The sequence below is a fragment of the Protopterus annectens genome, chromosome 5.part0 (genome assembly GCF_019279795.1).
Source record: "Protopterus annectens isolate FY-2018-M chromosome 5.part0, PAN1.0, whole genome shotgun sequence".
Lineage (NCBI taxonomy): Eukaryota > Metazoa > Chordata > Ceratodontiformes > Protopteridae > Protopterus > Protopterus annectens.
Genome location: NC_056735.1, coordinates 417166671 through 417180614, shown reverse-complemented (window position 1 = coordinate 417180614; position 13944 = coordinate 417166671). Strand labels below are relative to the sequence as shown.

Genomic DNA, 13944 nt, shown 5'->3' with positions numbered 1-13944 from the left:
GAAGCCCTTCTGAATTCCGAGCCAATACCCCTGGAAGGCACCCATGCCCCCAGTGTTTTAATATTACCAAAGTATGCCAAAACAAACAAAAAATAAATAAATAAATAAGTAACAGAAATAAGAAGGTTTTTTTTTTTTTTTTTTTTTTTTTTTTTGCCAGACTCATAGGTAAAATGTACAAAAAGCAGGACACAATAATCCAAGGTATGCTAATGCCAAGCATATTCCAACATTACCCTTAATGGTTTCTCTGAAGGGCTTACCTTATTGCAATCTCACATTATGTGACACAGGCTAGACTTACACTGATCAAACCTATGAAAATTGCTAGAAAATATGCTGGTAACACCAGCTAATCCACAAAGGTGTACTCTAAACATAATGCCACATTCTAACCCTGAGAGATTTAAGATTAGTAGTAAAAGTACCCCGGATAGAAAACTCTGCTGTCTAAAGAGCATTTTGGGGCTAGTAAGAGTCAGTTACTGAGGTTGAGACAGTATCTTTCATTTAGTAATTTAAGTAATTTAAAAGTGAGTGATGAGAAGAGGATGATTATGCAGGCAGTGACTAGTCATTTAGATTTTTTAAATAGCACAATTACTGGAGAAAGTTGAATTAATCTAAAAGACATAAACCATAGTTTGTAGTGGATGGGTGTTTGGGAGATTTAGCACAAGTTCTCTGACTTGAAATCCATGACATTAGGCAACTCTGTCCTACTCAACATCATCCCACTTCTTTTGTAAAGAGGGCTCTCCACAGAAAAATGTTTTGAGCCCAGAAAAGGAAGTACCTACACTGATAAATCCAGATTTATCAAAACAGTCTGCTTAATGTGGATACTCAGGGAGAAGTAATCCATCTTCACCATCCCTACATACAACTCCATGAAAGCAGCAATCTTACTATGAAATAATAAATCCATTTACCTAGTGAAGCAAACCCCAGTCTCCAAGGGTAGGGCAGCATACTATATTCTGGTTTATTTCCCACATCACACGCAATGTATTATTGACTGCTTTGATTGACAAAAATGCTTGAACTCTAACAGAACAGGGGGTATAGTAATAGGGCATAAGAGATATCAACGTACATTCAATTCCATAGTGTTGATCTTCCTCCAAAAGGATAAACTCAATCATCCCCACTTTTCAGCTCTCTGTAGTCAAATGTCTTCAAGCAGAGCTCCTAGAGCACAGACCTTGGTATTTAAAATTCTTCATGTCTCCACCTGAAAATGCTCTCAGCATTCATTTATTCACATACCAATCATATGCCAGCCCTTCTTGCCTCCAGTGGCAAGGCAGAATATTGATTTGTTTTTAGTTTTCATTTTTTTTACATTCTCCAAATGTTTAATAATATAATTAAAAGTCCATGAATTCAGTTTTACATCTATTTTTTATGTTTACCAAGAATTCTCTACTCAGTACCTTCAGTGCACCAATAGTTGCCCCTTTCTGTAGTTCATATGAAGATAACTGTATTCATGGGAAATGTAAGTATGATTGGAAATAATTTTTATTAGCCTTGTTGCACCCGCTATTAGAAGTATCTGGGTACTCTTGTTGTGAATGCACAAGACACTGTAATCACTATATGTAGCTATTTCATTAATTAATATTGTTTGTGTTTTTTTTTTTTTTTTGTTCAATATATGGTTTCCTTGCTTCTGCTTTGGCTGTTGGTATTGGATGATCCCACATGATTGGTGCTTTCCATTTTCAGTCATTGTGTTTTTTTTTTTTGTGGTTCATGTTTCCAGTGTCTGTCTGCTCCTTGTGTACTGTAATTTTAGCACAGTCTCCAAAGTAACGACCCTTTTATATTACCTGTGACTTGAATTAACAGTACAGACCACCTGCCCTAAGTATACCACAACCTGTTCTGCACTTCAGAACCTACACTTGTCTGTGTCTCCCACTTTTTCTAAAGATTTGTTGAACTAACATGTGAACAGTCCACTATGCATGAATGTCATTGTTAACCTTTCATCTTTTGGTTTAAGTTCAACTCTCCTTATATATTCAAGTGTAGTATCTTGACCAACACGTGGTTACTCCAGCAGCTGTTTGTACTTGCTACTAGAACTGTACTTTTTTTTCCATTTTGTTACTTTTCTTCTACCCACAGCCTTTACATTCCTTCTTTTGTTTTGTTTTTTTGTGCTTATTTATGCTTTCTATTGCTACTTTTTTGTCTACTTCTGGTTTGATTTCCATGCTTCTCCTAATAGAAGCCAGTCATCTTAGACATTTTCTTTATGGCTTAGGACTTCTGCTATGTCTGGATTTGATGAGTGATGGTCCCACAATTAAAGAACATACAATATGAAAGAGGCCAATGGTTGGTTCCTTTAGACCAAGGGATATATAATCTTGCCAAATACTGTTTTTATACAATATCTGACATGCATGAAGCAGTTTTCTTGTTTTCCTGTCCAATTCATTCAAAACATTTAGGGCTAGTTGATCACGCTAACAGGGAGTTATAGCTTGAACTTTATTCCTAACTGTTTAAATAATATTCAGTATTTGTTTAAATTTTCTGAAGTATTCCTTACTAAGCTTTGTTCTCATTTGTTCATGCTGTTTTGCTGATCTTTCGCCTTTTCCTATTTACAAACTCCTTCCTGTTCTAGTTCTTTTATATTACATTTCTTTCCCAGATCGACATTTTCTTGATATGTCAGTCTTCCTGCTATAAATATTTGTTGAAGCCAGGCCAAATTTCATTCTTATTCCACCTGAAAAAGTTTTAACAACTTCTAGGTGAGCTTTCATTTGCTTTTCAGATGAGCTATACAATTTTAACTCACCCACAAAATAGTAAGTGAGATATTATTTGACAAAAGGGCAAAACTGAAACTGCAAGCATTTTTGCAGGGGAACAAGAACCCCTCCAATATCTGCCAGTGGGGGCAAGTCCCTCAACTTTGAACTTGTATAGATATATATGTGTGTATATATATATATATATATATATATATATATATATATATATATATATATACACACACACATATATATATACATATATATATATATATATATATATATATATATATATATGTATATATATATATATATATATATATATATATATGTGTGTGTGTGTGTGTTTGTGTATGTATACACACACACACACACACACACACACACACACACACACACACACACACACACACACAAGCATTTTGATTCTTGGCATTCTGTAAAACTTTTGTAGTCTAATCTAGTAAGTAAAAAGCTTTATTAAAGTTCAAGACAAACTAGCCATACTGACAAAGAATCATTCCAGAATACTTAGCATTGGATTGTTAATGGCTGGAATAGTAATTTGCTCTTTTTCATGACACAGTTACCGAGTCCATATGATACTTTTTCATAGCAGCTACAATATAATTTACCAGTGTGTGGTATATCGTGTATACTTGTAAGCATTCTATAAAATATTGAATGTTAGTAAATGTTTTTTGCAATCTGTCCACAGCAAACAGATGTTCTGTCTCTTTTTATAAGCTCTCCATTGTGGTTTTGTTTAGTAGAAGAGTATCTTTGATTGTTTAGCATTTTCTTTTATTACTTTTCCGTTCTATTACAATGACTGACTTTTTTATGACTGTAGACTGTTGATGATCTATTACTTTGTTGGATGGTTTGCAGGTTTATTTATAAGAAGTAGTATGGTTCTGCCCAATGTTGACCAGGCTGGTGAAATTTCAAAGTATGCATACATATATATATACATATATATATATATATATATATATATATATATATATATATTTTTTTTATGTAAAGCTATAACATGGTGCAAATATGCAAATACCTTAAGCCAGAATTTAGGTACAGCGTCTGGACCCAAAGTTTTCCAAAACAGAGATTTTCTTAACCTTGATTCTATCTCATCAGCAGGTTACATTACTCCATCCCAAATACTATACACTGGAATGTTTTATTTTCTCTTTTATGTCTTTCATCTATTCAGCATCTTTGCAGTGCTCAGTAGAGTCCAACAGTCTTTGAGCAAAATACATATGCTGGAAATTACTTCTTGCTTATAGCAGGTTTAAAAATCTTCTCACCAGTCACAAAGCTTTGTTTACCAAGCATTAAAAAGTCAAATATTCTCTGATATCTAGCAATTCTTGAGTTCCAATGTTTCATTAATTCTAAAGTATAAAGTGTTAACGTTTTTATATCAAATGTGTTTCTTCCCTAAACAGTTAGCATTCCCTTTTACATTTCTTCAAACCAAGACCTGCTCGTAGCAAAATAAACCATTTAATACTAACAACTCCTTTGTATTTCGTTACCATGACTAGCTACAGTATGCTTTACATTTTTCTGTAATAGGTGTACCTTAATACGCACTTTGGTTGTTTTCATTAGCTGTCCTTTATACTTCAATCTACAAACACATATAACTCAGTCACCTTTGTACACTGTAGCAGTATTCCACATCACTTGTTTAACACATAGTTATATACTTTGCAGCTGTTACAGCAACATTCTCCAGGCTTTTCTCGGTACCTTACCAAATCCATTAAAAGGTATTTTCTTTTCAAAACTTAGATGGGGCAGTCATATTGCTGACGGATCTGTACCTAGAAAAGTCCACCCTGAAATATGAATATACTATTGTCTTTCATATTTGGTGTATAAATAAAATTACTCAAAGCTTCTGTATACTGTTTGCAACAGTGTCTTATAAACTGTTACAAAACTTATATCACCAGTCGGTTGTTTCTGTAACACATTTTGTTGTTTTATAATTTTCCTATATGCCCTTCACTGTCCTGTCCTTAAACAATATAATCTCTAAGTATATTTCTAAGTGCTTCTACAATCTTCAGGATTATACTGGGGGAAGCATATTCTTAAAAATCTTTACACATAGGAATTATTAGCATTTCAAAAATCTGACACTCAAGAAGTTCCATTCAGCTATTAAGAACTCTATGTATTGCAGGACATCAATAAAAGAGATCTGATTAAAACTGTCTACATACACACACACACACACACACACACACACACACACACACACACACACACACACATATGCACTGCACCAAACAAATCTAAACCCAAGCAAGAAAACATTTTCAGGATTTAACTCAGCACATTATTCTATATCTCTTCGATGCACTTTCTAGCTTGCTCAAACTTCCTTCTCATATAAGTAATAAATCACCTATAAAATGAAGTTAACTCTTTATATGATCCCTGCTAGAATGCTTGGGTGGTAAATTTGTTTCTTTTACTTAAGCCTCCAGTCTTTGGTTTTGGAGCCTACACCTGTGGGGGGCAGGAGATTACATACTGCAAGCCCATCAATTCATATTTTCATGAATGAACTGAACAAGGGAACTCTCAAGTTCCAACAAGGGGTCTATAATATCAAACTTCTGGATGGACATGAGCTTGTTCACCAAACCTTTGACTTTATGAGTCTATATAATCTCTATAAAAAGAATACAAGGTAGTGAGTAGAAAAATATTTTTTATGAATTACAAGTGATGCTAATAGCCTATATATAAACACTGATGTTAATCATATAATTAGCAAATGTAAAGAATGACAACAGAGATCAGTTTGAGAAAAATCATGGATAGAATTATTGTTGTTTATTTAGGTAATAACTACTTTTCATTTTCATATCACTGCACAACTAGAGGACAGGAATTGCTCTGTCTTATACCAATCTACATATAAAGGGTATTTGAAAAACTGTTTTTATGCCAAAGCAAATGTACAAGTAGAAAAAAATGATGACTGAATAGATGCTTCCTGAAGGTACATTTTGCTCTGATTTGATGAAGTGATAACAGAAGACTGTTCCACAATTTGGAAAGATTTAAAATCATAGGAGTATTGCCTAGGAGCAATCAAGTGAAGCAAAGTTTGTGGGTTTGAACATGTAATTCAATATGAGACTTAATCATGGACATTTCTTAGTGAGGAATGGAATCAAATAAGCTAACTTTAATTGTACCACACTGATGAACTAAGATTCAGACAGTACAATGAATTACATGAGGCAAAGTAATATGTTCAGAGTCATGTCCTATAGCAAAGCTGGCTATCTTATTATAGTATTTCTCATGGGTATAGTCAGGTATATGCTATATAGATCACAGTCAAAAAGTAAAGTTGGGTAACAGTAGATGTTTGTTTTTTCACTGCTTCAGTAGCTTTAGCTATATGGGTTATACCCTAACAAGAGATATAACAGCTGTCCAGCTACCAAAGCTTCAGGGTACCTTCCATGTGCCCAAATTGTCAGGCAGCTCAAGCTGAGCTGACTGAAAGACAGGTTTGGGTGCAAAGCCTTTCAGAGCTTTCCTGCCAGTGGAGAGAGGGAGCCTGAGCCCTGAAAGGACAATGCTAGGAGCAACAAAAAATAAATGTCCTCATCCTGGCATAAAAACAACCCAAAAATGGGGATTGGGGCAGAGGGAGAGAGCAGCTACTGCAGCAGTGATAATTTGAACATCTACTCTTATGAAATGTTTAAATAGACAACTGTAGTATGCTCACCATATTGATTATTGCTGCAGTAGTCTAAGTGAACTACATCTGGGAGATGGAAAGAGAAGAGCCTAAGAGCCCCCAGGGAATGGTCCTAAGAAAGCTTGATCTGGACCTTGAGAAGCAATCAAGCTTATAGTGCTTTGTAAAAGTATGTACAGAGGACCAATAAACAGTTTCTAGAATACTTGTAGAATCCACCCCATTCTAAAAAGCCACAGATGAAGCCAAGGCCCTGGTAGAGTAGGTTTTGACTCTGCCTGGAATAGTTTTGCTATGGTGAGTATAAACAAAAGGTATGTACTTATAATGATGGATCTGTGTATTCTGTTTCTGTCCCTCCTCAACATATGGGTCTTGGATCCATGTCGGATTCGACTTCAGACATTTTCAAGCCTCGGATCCAGTGGTCAAGATCTTCCACTTCCCCATAATCCCTGGTGTTAAGTGAAATATCTCAGACTGAATGTGACCCTGGGAAAAAAGGGAAGGCTACAAAGTCTAATATACAGGTAATAAACAGCTGGAAAAAAAAACACAAAAAAAACAAAAATTGGTCTTAATAAGTAACTTCTAACCAAAGCTAGGTCAGTTAGAGAAACCCAGGAGCCAGAAGATAAAATGCTGTCAAGAATATGGATGTGGAATGTGGAGAATGGAAACAGACAACACAGATCTATCGTTAATGTGAGTACATACCTTTCATATCTGATGTTGTTCTTTCCATCCATTACTCAACGCGTGGGACAAAGTGTCCAGCTACAGTAACACCTGGGTGGTTTTATGGAAGGATATTCTGAATCACAGCCGAACCATAAGAGACTCTTGATCAGGATTGTATGTCCAATTTATAATGTGAAATGAATGTGTGAACCTTGGACCGTGTGGCAGCTGCACAAATGTCATTAAGAGGTACTCTGGAAAAGAATGCTGCTAATGAAGCAACTGATCTAGCAGGATGGGCTTTTGGAGGGACAGGTAGGGACAGCCTCATCTGCTTGTAAACAAAGGAAATGAACAAAGGCAACCAATGTGAGAATGTAATCTTGGATATTCCTTTTCCCATTTTGACATGGGAGTAAGAGAGAAAGAACTGATCAGTTTTATTGAAAGCTCTGGTCCAATATAAATAGAACCTTAACTGATGGTGAACATTTGGAAGTATTTTTTGGGCTGAAGGAATTGTATGAAAGGGAAGGAAGTAGTCTCTGGTTATTATCTTCTGCAACCATTTGTTTTCAGTGATCAACATCCAGGTTACTGAGTGCAGCACCAGGCACCCCCCCTCCCCACCCCACCCCAACTGCCTCCAGAATATAGCAGTCAGTTAAATGCTCAGGTGCGCTGAAAAGGCTTCTCAGAGAAGGAATCTCTGAAGCCTTCATTCTGTGGACCACCTCAGTCCCTAGGGTGATGTCCATTATAAGAGTTTCTCCCTCTGCCACAACAGGCCCTGTCTTCAGACATATCCAGTGAAAACCTGTGACTAACAGGACCATATTTTCTTGTCTCCTTTTTGATTCCTAGAAAAAGGTCATTTGAGGAGTGGAAATTTTAATCCCTATGGCAGACAGGAATTTCCCCTCATATTGTGTCCTTCACATTGAGGCCAAAAAGTGTTGATCCATCATAAGGGCATTCATAAAGGATGTCTTGAAATGTTCCACAAAGTAGCAGAGTCTCATCCAGGCATGACTCTTAATGGATATGCTTGTGCAAGCTTCTCTACATGCAACCTCCATGTTGTTGGCAATAAAGCACATAGAGATATTGGACAAAGACTGAAGGGTTACCAGATGTACATCAAAGAACTTCCCTTCATCCACAGGCATAGTCCCTGGGAGAGATTTGAAGACTTCTTTGATCAAATCTCTGAGAAACTGTATAACATATGGCAAGTAGTTTAAAGCTCTCATCAATAATTTGTCCAGTGCATGAGATTCCATGTTTGATGAGTGGAGATCATCTAGGTAAACACAACAAAGGAATGAAGAAAAAGAAGTTATGTACCTACCATAACGTTCCATGTTAGTTGTCTTCATCTCACCTTCTTTCTTGCTGGTTGGGATCGGAGCCAATCCTTGGCTCCAACTCGGCCATCTTCTATAGCTCAAGAGCTGTTTACTGGCTCGAGGCTAGCCCTTATCCCATGATGCCTAGCGCTAGCTACCCAGATCTTGTTTGAAATAGCTAACCCTAGCCATAGCTAGAGAATGAACCTCTCCAAACAAAATGTTGAGCACACCTGTCATACTCTGTAAGTCAGTAGAGGAAACAACCAGAGAACACTCAGCCAGTGAAACTTGAACTCCTCTCGGTCCAATAGGATGGGGGGATGGAGGGTGGGACGCAAGAAAGAAGGCGAGATGAAGACAACTAACATGGAACATTATGGTAGGTACATAACTTCTTTATATGTTAAGTTGTCTATCTCGCCTTCGTTCTTCCTGGTTGGGACAGGGTCCCTAGCACCTACAATCCTGGGCAGCTCATTGGAACAGACTTTTCAGAACAGTGGAACCAAAGTTAGCTGTGCTCCTGGAAAACATATCTAGCTTGTAATGAGAAATAAAGGTATGAGGGTTTGCCCACGTAGCAGCTGCACAGATAGAGTCCATGGGCAACCTAGACTGGAAGGCTACAGAGGTGGCCAAAACCCTAGTAGAATGACCTTTTGGCTTAATAGATAACTCTTTGTTTCTCAGTTGATCGATGAAAGTAATAATGTGAGACAACCATCTGGATAAGGTCACTTTGGAAACTGGGAGACCTTGTTTGCCCAGAGCATAGGAAAGGAATAGTTGGTCTGACTTCCTTATATCTTTTGTCCTATGCAGGTAAAAACAATTGTCTATGAACATCCAATTGATGTAATTTGTATTCTGCCTTGTTAGTGTGGTTAGGAAAAAACACAGGTAGGTCTACAGATTGGTTTAAATTATTTTCTGGGCAGACTTTAGAAAGGAAAGAGGGATCAGTGCTCAGAGCAACCCTGTCCTTATGAAAAACTAAGTATGGAGGATGGACACATAGTGCCTGAAGTTCAGAGACACATCTGACTGAAGTAATAGCTACCAGAAAGAGAGTTTTTCAAGATGGAAACTTAATGGAGCAGCACGCTGCAGGTTCAAAAGGGGGCATAACTAAGGAGGTTAGTACCAAGTTTAGGTCCCAAGGAGGAGGGGGATCTCTCACTGGGGGTCTAAGGAGAGTAGTCCCTCTTAGAAAAGCTTTACATAGCTTATGAGACATAATGTTTGCATTAGACAACCCAACATGAAAGTTTGAGATGACCGCTAATTGAACCCTGATTGTAGCAGAAGTGGACCCAGAATGAAAAAGTTCTGCTAAGAACTCCAAGATTTCGTGGACTGGGGCTGAAAAGGGTTCTATGTTCCTAGCCACTGCCCAACAAGAAAAATGTTTCCATTTGCTAGCATAAGTCCTTCTAGTGGCAGGCTTGTGAGAGGAGACAATAATTTTGCGTACAGCCGGGGAAATGCTGGGAAGCCTGGCTAAAGTTGGAAGTGGAGCAACCAAGCTGTGAGCTGGAGTGTTTGAAGGGATTGATGCAGCCTGCCTGATTGATGAATCAGTACCTCTGGAATCGGATCCAGAGTCCAAGGCTGCTCGAGAAGGTAATGGTGCAGGAATGGGAACCATATCTGTCAAGGCCAGTAGGGGGCAATGAGGATCATTCTGCAACCCAACGACATTGCTTTCTGTGTGAGTTTCAGTATCAGGGGAAATGGAGGGAAGGCATAAAGAAGTCCCTGAAGCCAATCATGGACTAGAGCGTCTCTGGGAGAATGACCAGGAAGCAGAAGAAGGGAGAAGTAGTTGCTGCATTTGCTGTTGAAGGGGGTGGCAAAAAGGTCGCAGCAAGGCTGTCCCCATTTGCGGAAGATCAGATCCGCAACTACCTGGTTCAGAGACCACTCGTGAGGCATGAAAATAGCTCTGCTGAGCCTGTCCGCTATGACGCTGGACCTCCCAGGGATGTGCGTCGCAATCAGAAATCTTTGGGAGGAAATCGCCCACTGCCAGAGTCCGAGTGCTTCTCGACATAGGGGGTAGGACCTAGTTCCACCCTGCTTGTTGATGTACCACACCACTGACATGTTGTCCGTTTGGATTGCAATGGCCCCAGAAGGAAGAGAGTCCTGAAGAGCTTGCAAAGCTAAGAGCACGGCTCTCATTTCTAAGACGTTTATATGCAGATGGTACTCGTGAGGCTGCCAAGTGCCTTGGACTGTCCTGTCCTGATAATGCCCCCCCACACCCTATCAAGGAGGCGTCTGTGGTCACTGTGGCAACTGGAGGGGGCTGAATGAAGGGTCTGCCCTGAGACACTAGTGTGGAGACCATCCACCAGGAAAGGTGCCTTTTGCATGCTTCTGTAATCATAATCATGTGAGACATGGGAAGCTGTTGGAAAGACCACTGTGTGAACAGAAGCCAATGAAGGATTCTCATGTGAAAGTGGGCCAGAGGGATTAGGAAAATTGCCGCTGCCATGGAACCCAAAGTTTAAAGGACGAATCTGACTTGGATCCTTTTGCTCTGCATTAGGATTTGTACTTAGTGGCGAATTAACGATACCCTGTCTGGCAGAAGCCTTGCGGACATGTTAATTGTGTCTATGTCTGCTCCTATATACGTGATAGATTGACAGGGCAATAAGGCAGATTTTTCGAAGTTTATTGTAATGTCCAGCTGAGAGCAGATTGTGATTGTGTAGTCTCTGGCTTGCAGAAGTTGATGCCTGGTAGTAGCAGTGAGAAGCCAGTCATTTAGATATGGAAACACCTGAAATCCTTGACGTCTCAGGTGAGCCGTGACCACTGCCATATATTTGGTGAACACCCTGGGGGCTGTGGTGAGACCACAGGGCAGAGCTCTGAACTAGTAATGACTGGTCCCAGCCGGAAGCGAAGGAATCTCCTGGAGCGCCTGTCCATTTTGATATGATAGTATGCATCCTGAAGATCTATGGAGTACATCCAATTGTCCTGACCCAGAAAGGGTAGAATGGACTGTAGCATGACCATCTGAAACTTTGTTCTTTGAACAGACTTGTTTAGTCTGCTGAGATCCAGAATCGGTCTCCAGTCCCCTGTCTTTTTTGGTACCAAAAAGAACCTTGAGTAAGTTCTGGATCCGTGTTGGTCTGCCGGGACTTCCTGGATGACTCTTTTTTTCTATCAGTTTTGAAACTTCTATGACTGCTTGGTCCCTCAGATTGGGTGGAACATCTGGAAGGGATTTGCTTGACGGCAAGGGGGGCTGATGGCAAGGGGGGAGAAAGGGATTTTGTAACCGCCGGATATAATTTACTGTACCCATTTGTCTTGCGTAAAACTTTGTCAGGCGTTTGAGTACAGTGAAAGTCTTCCCCCAACTGCCTCCAGAGATGGGCAGCTGGGCAACCCTTCAGGGATGCTGGAAGGGCTTCTCAGAGAAGGATTCTCTGCTGCCTTGGTTCTGCGGACCCCCACTGCCATGACGGCGGCATCTGTTGTTGTTGTTTCCTCCTCTGCCCCTGGAGGAAAAATCGCTGCGTGTGTCAGGCGGGGCTCCCTGTGATTTTTGGAACCACATTTTACCGCTCTTCTGACCCTTGGGGTATGGTCTGGAAGAAGTGGAAAAATGGACTCCCACAGCAGAGAGAGTCTTGCCTTCTTGTTCACACCTAGTCAAAGTGTCTTTCACCTGTGGTCCAAAGAGAAAGGAACCGTCAAAGGGGGTGATGGTGAATGACGCTCTAAAGGGTTCCGCAGAATTACACAGCCGCATCCATGCATGTCTCCTAAGGGCCATGCCTGTACCTGCGGCTCTACTTGCACCATCGGCTGCATAGGAAATGAGCCTCATGGAGGAGCTGACTACAGAATTAAGGGTTGCCAGCTGGGAAGCCACTTTAGCTTGAGCCCCTTCAGCTGATGGATCTTGAAGGGTATCTCCGAGCTCTTTAAGGAGATCCCTCTGAAACCGGGTAAAATGGCATAAGTAATTCAGTGACCTCATAGAAAAGGTCGCTGAAGCAAACATTCGCTTCCCGTATCTATCCATAGTCCTTGACTCCTTGTTAGGAGGATGGACAGACGAAGAAGTTTCCGCTAACTCCTTTTTAGTAGCTGTTGCTACCACCATGGCATCCACAGGAACACCTTTGGTAAGAAACTGCTTATCAAGGGGTGCAGTGATAAACTTGCTAGGTCTCCTCGGGGTTGGTTCCACTGTATCTGGGGCTGACCAAGCCTTTCAAGCCACCACAGACATGAGTGGATTGAAAGGCGGAGAAACCCAGGAAGTGGAAGGTCAGGAACCGAACGCATCCAAGAATACAGACTCATCCTCGGTAGGGGCTAGGGGACTCCAGTACCCCCTCTGCTTAAGCATTTCTAGGATGTCCGAGAAGGAAACATCTTCAGAGGGGGACCTCGGGGACCCTTCCTAGTCATCTAAGTCTGTATAAGAAGTGACAGACTCAGGGGAGTCAATGTGCTTCCTCTTGCACTTCTTCTTATGAGGGGGCTTCTCTGAATGATCAGGGGAGGCCTTGGAAGAAGAGTAAACACCCAATGGGGTGCCCTAGAGAGCCAGTTCCCCACGCTTGGGGTCTGGAGAAGGAGCAGAGGTTGGTGCAGGCACTACAGGGGACGGAGCCGGTGGGGACAATCGTGGAGTTGACTCAGAGGCCAGCACACTCCTCATGACATCGAAGGCATCCCTGCCATGATGCAGAGAAGGATCCAGTTCTGAGGAATTTGGAATCCTTCTCCGCACTGAGGGAGACAGCTCTGAGGCTGATGTAGGAGCTGAACTCACCTGCGCCGAAGCTCTGAGAGGGAGAACAGGGTCGGACAAGGGTCCGATGCCACTCGCCCCCTCGGAGCCGACGAGGGAGCCTCGGCGCCCAGATCCCTCGATGGACGGTACCATCGAGGGAATCGGAGCCGACGATGGAACCGAAGGAGAAATAGTTATCGGAGCCGACGATTCCACGACTCGAACCCCAACGAACTCCGGCTCTGAGCTCAAAGGAGTCAGAGGAGGAACATCGATAGAAGTGGATGGAGCCGACACCTGTTGAGGAGGGCTGGACAACATCTTGGCAAGTGCCTGTGACTTCAGCAACCTACTGACCACTCTCTCCACATCATGATCCGAGAGCCTAGAGGACCAAGAGGAGTGGGAAGATCTGTGACTGCGCTCACTCTGAAGCAAGGGAGACCGAGAAGTCAAATGTATGGACTCCAGAGAAGGGTACCTCAGCCTCTTGTGGCTCCACAATAGCTTCAAAGATTATGATGGAGCCGATGGGGAGATAGTCTCATCGATTCCGGCCAGAACTGAAGTGGCAGGTAAAGTCTGAATCAATGATGGCTCTGAGCTTGGAGC

General features: G+C 41.1%; 1 protein-coding gene across 1 annotated transcript in view; it reads right to left on the bottom strand.

Moving 5' to 3' along the window:
- EFHC2 (EF-hand domain containing 2) overlaps positions 1 to 13944 on the bottom strand; it is a 1536365-nt gene that overhangs the window by 1077986 nt on the left and 444435 nt on the right. The gene's annotated exons all lie outside the window — the stretch shown is intronic.